This window comes from Salvelinus namaycush, unplaced genomic scaffold, assembly GCF_016432855.1.
Source record: "Salvelinus namaycush isolate Seneca unplaced genomic scaffold, SaNama_1.0 Scaffold258, whole genome shotgun sequence".
In the NCBI taxonomy this organism is placed as follows: Eukaryota; Metazoa; Chordata; class Actinopteri; order Salmoniformes; family Salmonidae; genus Salvelinus; species Salvelinus namaycush.
In genome coordinates, this window is record NW_024059430.1 from 85,139 (window position 1) to 95,881 (window position 10,743).

Genomic DNA, 10,743 nt, shown 5'->3' on the forward strand with positions numbered 1-10,743 from the left:
GGCATCTAGCACTATTGTTGGATTAGCAGTGTTTCTGTAGTACAGACACCTAGCAGACACCTGTAGTACAGACACCTTCTGTAGTACAGACACCTGAATTAGCAGTGTTTCTATAGTACAGACACCTAACACTATTGTTGGATTAGCAGTGTTTCTGTAGTACAGACACCTAGCACTATTGGTTGAATTAGCAGTGTTTCTATAGTACAGACACCTAGCACTATTGTTGGATTAGCAGTGTTTCTGTAGTACAGGCACCTAGCACTATTGTTGGATTAGCAGTGTTTCTGTAGTACAGGCACCTAGCACTATTGTTGGATTAGCAGTGTTTATATAGTACAGACACCTAACACTTGTTGGATTAGCAGTGTTTATATAGTACAGACACCTAGCACTATTGTTGGATTAGCAGTGTTTCTGTAGTACAGGCACCTAGCACTATTGTTGGATTAGCAGTGTTTCTGTAGTACAGGCACCTAGCACTATTGTTGGATTAGCAGTGTTTCTGTAGTACAGACACCTAGCACTATTGTTGGATTAGCAGTGTTTCTCTAGTACAGGCACCTAGCACTATTGTTGGATTAGCAGTGTTTCTGTAGTACAGGCACCTAGCACTATTGGTTGAATTAGCAGTGTTTCTATAGTACAGGCACCTAGCACTATTGTTGGATTAGCAGTGTTTCTGTAGTACAGACACCTAGCACTATTGTTGGATTAGCAGTGTTTCTGTAGTATAGGTACCTAGCACTATTGTTGGATTAGCAGTGTTTCTGTAGTACAGGCACCTAGCACTATTGTTGGATTAGCAGTGTTTCTGTAGTACAGGCACCTAGCACTATTGTTGGATTAGCAGTGTTTCTGTAGTACAGACACCTAGCACTATTGTTGGATTAGCAGTGTTTCTATAGTACAGGCACCTAGCACTATTGTTGGATTAGCAGTGTTTCTGTAGTACAGACACCTAGCACTATTGTTGGATTAGCAGTGTTTCTGTAGTACAGACACCTAGCACTATTGTTGGATTAGCAGTGTTTCTGTAGTACAGACACCTAGCACTATTGGTTGAATTAGCAGTGTTTCTATAGTACAGACACCTAGCACTATTGGTTGAATTAGCAGTGTTTCTATAGTACAGACACCTAACACTATTGGTTGGATTAGCAGTGTTTCTATAGTACAGACACCTAACACTATTGTTGGATTAGCAGTGTTTCTATAGTACAGACACCTAACACTATTGGTTGGATTAGCAGTGTTTCTATAGTACAGACACCTAACACTATTGGTTGGATTAACAGTGTTTCTATAGTACAGACACCTAACACTATTGGTTGGATTAGCAGTGTTTCTGTAGTATAGGTACCTAGCACTATTGGTTGAATTAGCAGTGTTTCTATAGTACAGACACCTAGCACTATTGTTGGATTAACAGTGTTTCTGTAGTACAGGCACCTAGCACTATTGGTTGGATTAGCAGTGTTTCTGTAGTATAGGTACCTAGCACTATTGGTTGAATTAGCAGTGTTTCTATAGTACAGACACCTAGCACTATTGTTGGATTAACAGTGTTTCTGTAGTACAGACACCTAGCACTATTGTTGGATTAACAGTGTTTCTGTAGTACAGGCACCTAGCACTATTGTTGGATTAACAGTGTTTCTGTAGTACAGGCACCTAGCACTATTGGTTGGATTAGCAGTGTTTCTGTAGTATAGGTACCTAGCACTATTGGTTGAATTAGCAGTGTTTCTGTAGTACAGACACCTAGCACTATTGTTGGATTAGCAGTGTTTCTGTAGTACAGACACCTAGCACTATTGTTGGATTAGCAGTGTTTCTGTAGTACAGACACCTAGCACTATTGTTGGATTAACAGTGTTTCTGTAGTACAGACACCTAGCACTATTGTTGGATTAACAGTGTTTCTGTAGTACAGGCACCTAGCACTATTGTTGGATTAGCAGTGTTTCTGTAGTACAGGCACCTAGCACTATTGTTGGATTAGCAGTGTTTCTGTAGTACAGGCACCTGGTGTAACCAACTTCACATAGCCCCCCAGAAGAAAGGCACACGGACACCCACACTTCAGGTTGACTCAGTTTTTATCTGCAGTAAAATATATCAAACAGTGATGACAGGCATTGACAGGACAGTCACATGTTCACTGCTCTCAGACTGAATCGACAAAGTGATTGTATAGTATACATGCGATGTGTTTAGAAAATAACAAATACAGAAAAGTATACCTGCAGTAAAATAAATCAAACAGTGATGACAGGCACTGACAGGACAGTCACAGCCACACGTTCACCGGTTAGGTAGGACACAAGATATCTGTTAGATAGGAGCAACAGTAGTGATACATGGTTAGGTAGGACACAAGATATCTGTTAGATAGGAGCAACAGTAGTGATACATGGTTAGGTAGGACACAAGATCTGTTAGATAGGAGCAACAGTAGTGATACATGGTTAGGTAGGACACAATATATCTGTTAGATAGGAGCAACAGTAGTGATACATGGTTAGGTAGGACACAAGATATCTGTTAGATAGGAGCAACAGTAGTGATACATGGTTAGGTAGGACACAAGATATCTGTTAGATAGGAGCAACAGTAGTGGTACATGGTTAGGTAGGACACAAGATATCTGTTAGATAGGAGCAACAGTAGTGATACATGGTTAGATAGGACACAAGATATCTGTTAGATAGGAGCAACAGTAGTGGTACATGGTTAGGTAGGACACAAGATATCTGTTAGATAGGAGCAACAGTAATGATACATGGTTAGGTAGGACACAAGATATCTGTTAGATAGGAGCAACAGTAACCTTAGTGATACATACTGACTAGATCATAAAGGAACAAATGTCCAGATTGAGTTGATTAACCCAACTTTACACAGCCTACTGTTTGGCCGTAGCCCACGTCAAACGTGACCTTCTTCTCAGACGTAAGGGAAAGAACAATGGCTAAACCTGGTCTTAACTTCCAATGCTCCATCCCCCTGCCCAACCCCCCTCCAAGCCACTCCATCCCCCTGCCCAACCCCCCTCCAAGCCACTCCGCCAACCACCAGGCATTCCCGTGATTGGCACTTAGCAGGTTGATTAGCATGTCGGACCCCGCGAACACTGGTAAATACAACACAACCCACTAATAGCCTAACACACCGCTGTCTGTGCGGGTCGCTATAACACCCTCAATGTGAAGTGATATTAATCCAGAAATACAGAGCACAAGTACAACCCTTTTATATAAACCGTTTAAGGTAGTAAGAAAATAAACATTCACTTAATATTTCAATAAGTCACCTGCTAGTAAATCACCTGCTGGCAATAGCTGGCGTGACATTGTAGTGCAGTGACCAACGGTGCTAGTTAGCTCGTCATTAACACGGCTAGCTAAGACAGCAAAAACTTGGTTAACTGGCTGAAACAGGTCTTCAATTCATGAACGGCAAAATAAATATATACATAGCCACATTCGCTATTGACTTTAGGATATATGAACCAGTTTTCCAAAAACACTATTGTGTTATACAGTTTTAAACCGTTTTTATGTACAGAGGAAGAGGACGCGAACCTGCTCTCAGAATCTCTCTCAGACTGAGGAGCGGGCAGACCAACTTCCCAAATAGGGGAGAAGCACTCAAAACTCACTAGTTGTTCTTTCAAAGAAAATAATACAAAAATGGTAAGTCTGAAGAACTCTCGTATTACCAACCTTACTACAATGGCAGCACATATTTTTATGAATTCAGTAACACATAATGAAAGGAAACTTTATGTACATCACCCCTTTTCCTGAGGTGAATGGTTTCACCCACTACTCTCCCGGAACTGAGGCTTTGAGATCTACAGTTTCACTTTGTTACATCTTTGGTGAGCAAAATGTAATATTCATATGTCTAAACATACTGAATTGTAATTGGATGCATTTTACCGCCGTATCATACTGTGCTATGATTGGTTAAGACCACCCAGATGGTTAGGTCATGGTCAGCTGATCATGGTTGGAGATACTTGAACATGCCAGTTGTAGCTAGCTAATAAAGAGCTACGTTAAGAAATATCCTGTAGTACTGCATTTTATTATTTTGTACAAAGCGTGCAAAACATGACAGGTGACTTCATATACATTATAGCAGGGGGTCGGCAACGTTTTTCAATTTACAAATGAGCCTCCAATTTCTAAAAATCTGCGTGCCTGTTAACGCCCCACCCAGCAGACTGTCGACCAATCACGTTCACGTTGTCATGCTGCGTCACGCGGTTGCTAAACCAATCGTAACGTAATCCATTCTCAGTCAGTGTACTTTATGTCGAGAAACTGCCTATTTTCATCAAAAGTACGTACTGTCACGATCCCAAAGCTATACGATACTACAGATAGCAAGTTAATTATCTCACATCTCCGAAAATATCAGTAATGTTGTATTTATTTTTGACAAAACTAATGCTAATGTTGGGTTTTTAATCTAGAGCCCAATAGACTCCCATTCAATCCTTGAAAGAGCGCTCTCCTTGTCCCACAATCGCCCAGAATGCACCGCGCCGCCTATTGACATAGCAAGGGCAACGTTTCCCATCTCCGCAAAAGTATTTCTGAAGTTGTGAATGTTAGATTCCACTCTGTGAGACACATCGATCTGCAGGTTGAATATGGTGAGATTGTAAACTCCTAAATTGATAGTGCAGTTTGTTTAGGTGATTTAACAGCTAGTTAGCTACTTCGCATGCTGATATTGTCTTTGGTATTATTGTGTGTAGATACGTTTAGCTACCAGCCAGCTCATACAGAGAGCATTGCATTGTGGATTTTGTAGTCGACTTGAGCTGCAACAGATTTCCACAACGACGTTCCATCTTGTTACCAACCTTATTATTAGGGATGCACCGATATTATATTTTTGACCGATACAGATATCCAATATTTTCCTTGCCAAAAAGAAACCATACCGATAACCGATATAAAACATATTGTGACCTTTTAAGCATTCTAGTACAGTTAAATAGTTCATGTCTGGGGGCATTTCTGTTAGTTTTTGCTGTTCTCCAAATAGTACTTTAGAGATTATAGTACAGTAAATTAGTAAATTAGCTTCAACTGGTGGAGGGATTCTACACACCCCATTTAGCCATACCCTAGGTTTAGCTGTATTTCTACACACCCCATTTAGTCATACCCTCGGTTTAGCTGTATTTCTACACATCACATTTAGCCATACCCTAGGTTTAGCTGTATTTCTACACACCCCATTTAGCCATACCCCAGGTTTAGCTGTATTTCTACACACCCCATTTAGCCATACCCTAGGTTTAGCTGTATTTCTACACACCCCATTTAGCCATACCCTAGGTTTAGCTGTATTTCTACACACCCCATTTAGCCATACCCTAGGTTTAGCTGTATTTCTACACACCCCATTTAGCCATACCCTAGGTTTAGCTGTATTTCTACACACCCCATTTAGCCATACCCTAGGTTTAGCTGTATTTCTACACACCCCATTTAGCCATACCCTAGGTTTAGCTGTATTTCTACACACCCCATTTAGCCATACCCTAGGTTTAGCTGTATTTCTACACACCCCATTTAGCCATACCCTGCGTGCAAAACAAAACACATAACAGCTAATAACGTAGCTAAATATTAACATTATCCTCAATCGAGATATCTGTCCGTCGTTTCAGCTCCAACTGAACTTAAAGGTGCATTTCAGACACACATCTTCGTGGCCATTCAGAATGTAGTGTACTCGGACTGTCTAGCTCTAGCTAATAACACAGCATAGTAGGCTATTGGTTGACAGACAGCCGCTAATCAGATCACATCACCGCCAGATAATTAACTAAAGATGCTGAAAATGGAGGGACTCGGGCCGAAGATGGACCCGGAAGAGATGAAGATGTGGTGTCTTCGGTCAGGAACTTTCTCCTCCATGTCGCCCTGCTCCGAGTCAGTAAGTATTGGACCAGAAGCTAGTCGGGTTTCCCTATGTCAACTGTGTAGTCTGGCAGGTCCCAGATCTGTTTGTGTTTTTGCCCAGAGTCATGTATTCATATCTAAATACATGGCTCTGCTTTGGTCTATTCCATTGATATTGTCAAACTGAACATTACATTGAACATGTGAGTCATTTAGCAGACGCTCTTATCCAGAGAGACTTACAGTAGTGAGTGGATACATTTTCATACGTTGCATTGGCAGGACAATTCCATTAGTAGTTGGGAGGAGAGCAGAAACAGCCTAACACCTACACTGATACTGTGTAACCTGTCTGCAGTCAACCAGCCATCCAGACTGAAGTGAAGGCCTTATTACAGAATGAAAACACCTTCTCTTTCGTCGGCATGGCAACCTGTAAACATGTCAGTGGTGTCACAATGTTGCACAACAGCAGCAGAACATTGGATGGAGGGTCATTGTATCATTACACAGTGTCCCTGTCAATTCTACTGTATTGGTACATGTGGTATTACAATACATTAGATCTGTAGACGGCAGCATTGAAACAATTTCCAACACATAGTCAACTAGCAACCTACTCTGTTTCAGTGCTGTTTAAATATCCCACTGATTTTATTCTGCTGTTAGAGGCCATCAGTAGAGACAGTCAGGAAAATAGTCTTTATAGCTAGTTTGTTTCTGTCAAACCATGGGAAGTGTGTCTATATAGGTAAGTACATATACAATTAGGATTTTACTTTAAGGTCAAATGTACTGTAACTGTCTAGTTGTTTTATTTATGTTTTAACCTTTATTTAACAAGGCAAGTCAGTTAAGAACAAATTCTAATTTTCAATGACGGTCTCGGAACAGTGGGTTAACTGCCTTGTTCAGGGGCAGCTCGGGAATTTGAATATAGGCCTACACTCTTAATAAAAGGTCCTATCTAGAACCTAGAAGGATTCTTCCACTGTCCCCATAGGAGAACCCTTTGAAGAACCCTTTTAGTTCCAGGTAGAACCCTTTTGGGTTCCATTTAACAGAGGGTTCTTCATGGAACCAACATGAGTCAAATGTACTGTCTAGTTGTGAAGAGAATCGAATTATGTTGTTTACTGATCTCCTCTCCATTCTAGCACCATACGTTCTGTTGTTTACTGATCTCCTCTCCATTCTAGCACCATACCTTCTGTTGTTTACTGATCTCCTCTCCATTCTAGCACCATACGTTCTGTTGTTTACTGATCTCCTCTCCATTCTAGCACCATACGTTCTGTTGTTTACTGATCTCCTCTCCATTCTAGCACCATACGTTCTGTTGTTTACTGATCTCCTCTCCATTCTAGCACCATACGTTCTGTTGTTTACTGATCTCCTCTCCATTCTAGCACCATACGTTCTGTTGTTTACTGATCTCCTCTCCATTCTAGCACCATACGTTCTGTTGTTTACTGATCTCCTCTCCATTCTAGCACCATACGTTCTGTTTATTGATCTCCTCTCCATTCTAGCACCATACGTTCTGTTGTTTACTGATCTCCTCTCCATTCTAGCACCATACGTTCTGTTGTTTATTGATCTCCTCTCCATTCTAGCACCATACGTTCTGTTGTTTATTGATCTCCTTTCCATTCTAGCACAATATGTTCTCAGAAGCTGGACAGCATATGAATAGAATCCATCTTCTCTCAGCCTCGACCCTCAAGACCTACATCACACAAGATGCTTCAGAAAAACAACAACTGTAACGAATGTCGCCGGGATAAGGAGAAGAGGACCAAGGTGCAGCGTGGTAAGTATTCAGAATACGTTTAATAAATATGAACACTTGTACAAAAACAACAGACGAACAGTTCCGCAAGGTGCAATACACAAAACAGAAAACAACACAAACACAGGTGGGAACAGGGTACCTAAGTATGGTTCTCAATCAGAGACAACGATTGACAGCTGCCTCTGATTGGGAACCATACCAGGCCAAACACATAGAAATACAACACACAGAACAAAACATAGAATGAAAAACATAGTATGCCCACCCTAACTCAGGCCCTGACCAAACCAAAATAGAGACATAAAAAGGAACTAAGGTCAGGACGTGACAACAACAACAAGCTGGTGAAGTTGCTACCCAACAGGAACAACCATGACAACAACAACAAGCTGGTGAAGTTGCTACCCAACAGGAACAACCATGACAACAACAACAACAACAAGCTGGTGAAGTTGCTACCCAACAGGAACAACCATGACAACAACAACAAGCTGGTGAAGTTGCTACCCAACAGGAACAACCCTGACAACAACAACAACAAGCTGGTGAAGTTGCTACCCAACAGTAACAACCATGACAACAACAACAACAACAAGCTGGTGAAGTTGCTACCCAACAGGAACAACCATGACAACAACAACAACAAGCTGGTGAAGTTGCTTCCCAACAGGAACAATCATGACAACAAGTTGGTGAAGTTGCTACCCAACAGGAACAACCATGACAACAACAACAAGCTGGTGAAGTTGCTACCCAACAGGAACAACCATGACAACAACAACAAGCTGGTGAAGTTGTTACCCAACAGGAACAACCATGACAACAACAACAAGCTGGTGAAGTTGCTTCCCAACAGGAACAATCATGACAACAACAAGCTGGTGAAGTTGCTACCCAACAGGACAACCATGACAATAACAACAACAAGCTGGTGAAGTTGCTACCCAACAGGAACAATCATGACAATAACAACAACAAGCTGGTGAAGTTGCTTCCCAACAGGAACAATCATGACAACAACAAGCTGGTGAAGTTGCTACCCAACAGGACAACCATGACAATAACAACAACAAGCTGGTGAAGTTGCTACCCAACAGGAACAATCATGACAACAACAACAAGTTGGTGAAGTTGCTACCCAACAGTAACAACCATGACAACAACAATAAGCTGATGAAGTTGCTACCCAACAGGAACAACCATGACAACAACAACAAGCTGATGAAGTTGCTACCCAACAGGAACAACCATGACGACAACAACAACAAGCTGGTGAAGTTGCTACCCAAGAGGAACAACCATGACAACAACAACAAGCTGAGGAAGTTGCTACCCAACAGGAACAACCATGACGACAACAACAACAAGCTGGTGAAGTTGCTACCCAACAGGAACAACCATGACAACAACAACAACAAGCTGGTGAAGTTGCTACCCAACAGGAACAACCATGACAACAACAACAAGCTGGTGAAGTTGCTACCCAACAGGAACAACCATGACAACAACAACAACAAGCTGGTGAAGTTGCTACCCAACAGGAACAACCATGACAACAACAACAAGCTGGTGAAGTTGCTACCCAACAGGAACAACCATGACAACAACAACAACAAGCTGGTGAAGTTGCTACCCAACAGGAACAACCATGACAACAACAACAAGCTGGTGAAGTTGCTACCCAACAGGAACAACCATGACAACAACAACAACAACAAGCTGGTGAAGTTGCTACTCAACAGGAACAACCATGACAACAACAACAACAAGCTGGTGAAGTTGCTACCCAACAGGAACAACCATGACAACAACAACAACAACAAGCTGGTGAAGTTGCTACCCAACAGGAACAACCATGACAACAACAACAACAACAAGCTGGTGAAGTTGCTACCCAACAGGGACAACCATGACAACAACAACAACAAGCTGGTGAAGTTGCTACCCAACAGGAACAACCATGACAACAACAACAAGCTGGTGAAGTTGCTACCCAACAGGAACAACCATGACAACAACAACAACAAGCTGGTGAAGTTGCTACCCAACAGGAACAACCATGACAACAACAACAAGCTGGTGAAGTTGCTACCCAACAGGAACAACCATGACAACAACAACAACAACAAGCTGGTGAAGTTGCTACTCAACAGGAACAACCATGACAACAACAACAACAAGCTGGTGAAGTTGCTACCCAACAGGAACAACCATGACAACAACAACAACAACAAGCTGGTGAAGTTGCTACCCAACAGGAACAACCCTGACAACAACAACAAGCTGATGAAGTTGCTACCCAACAGGAACAACCCTGACAACAACAACAACAAGCTGGTGAAGTTGCTACCCAACAGGAACAACCATGACAACAACAACAACAAGCTGGTGAAGTTGCTACCCAACAGGAACAACCATGACAACAACAACAAGCAGGTGAAGTTGCTACCCAACAGGAACAACCATGACAACAACAACAAGCTGGTGAAGTTGCTACCCAACAGGAACAACCATGACAACAACAACAACAAGCTGATGAAGTTGCTACCCAACAGGAACAACCATGACGACAACAACAACAAGCTGGTGAAGTTGCTACCCAACAGGACAACCATGACAATAACAACAACAAGCTGGTGAAGTTGCTTCCCAACAGGAACAATCATGACAACAACAAGCTGGTGAAGTTGCTACCCAACAGGACAACCATGACAATAACAACAACAAGCTGGTGAAGTTGCTACCCAACAGGAACAATCATGACAACAACAACAAGTTGGTGAAGTTGCTACCCAACAGTAACAACCATGACAACAACAATAAGCTGATGAAGTTGCTACCCAACAGGAACAACCATGACAACAACAACAAGCTGATGAAGTTGCTACCCAACAGGAACAACCATGACGACAACAACAACAAGCTGGTGAAGTTGCTACCCAAGAGGAACAACCATGACAACAACAACAAGCTGAGGAAGTTGCTACCCAACAGGAACAACCATGACGACAACAA

The 10,743-nt window shown here is 42.0% G+C and overlaps 1 long non-coding RNA gene across 1 annotated transcript; it reads left to right on the forward strand.

Annotated features, from left to right (window-relative positions):
* The first annotated feature begins 5,755 nt into the window (after positions 1-5,755).
* On the forward strand, positions 5,756-8,143 carry LOC120039155. Its single transcript, XR_005475310.1, has 3 exons — positions 5,756-5,967; positions 7,592-7,746; positions 8,093-8,143. It is a non-coding gene; the product is annotated as an uncharacterized LOC120039155 (long non-coding RNA).
* Positions 8,144-10,743: the final 2,600 nt, after the last annotated feature.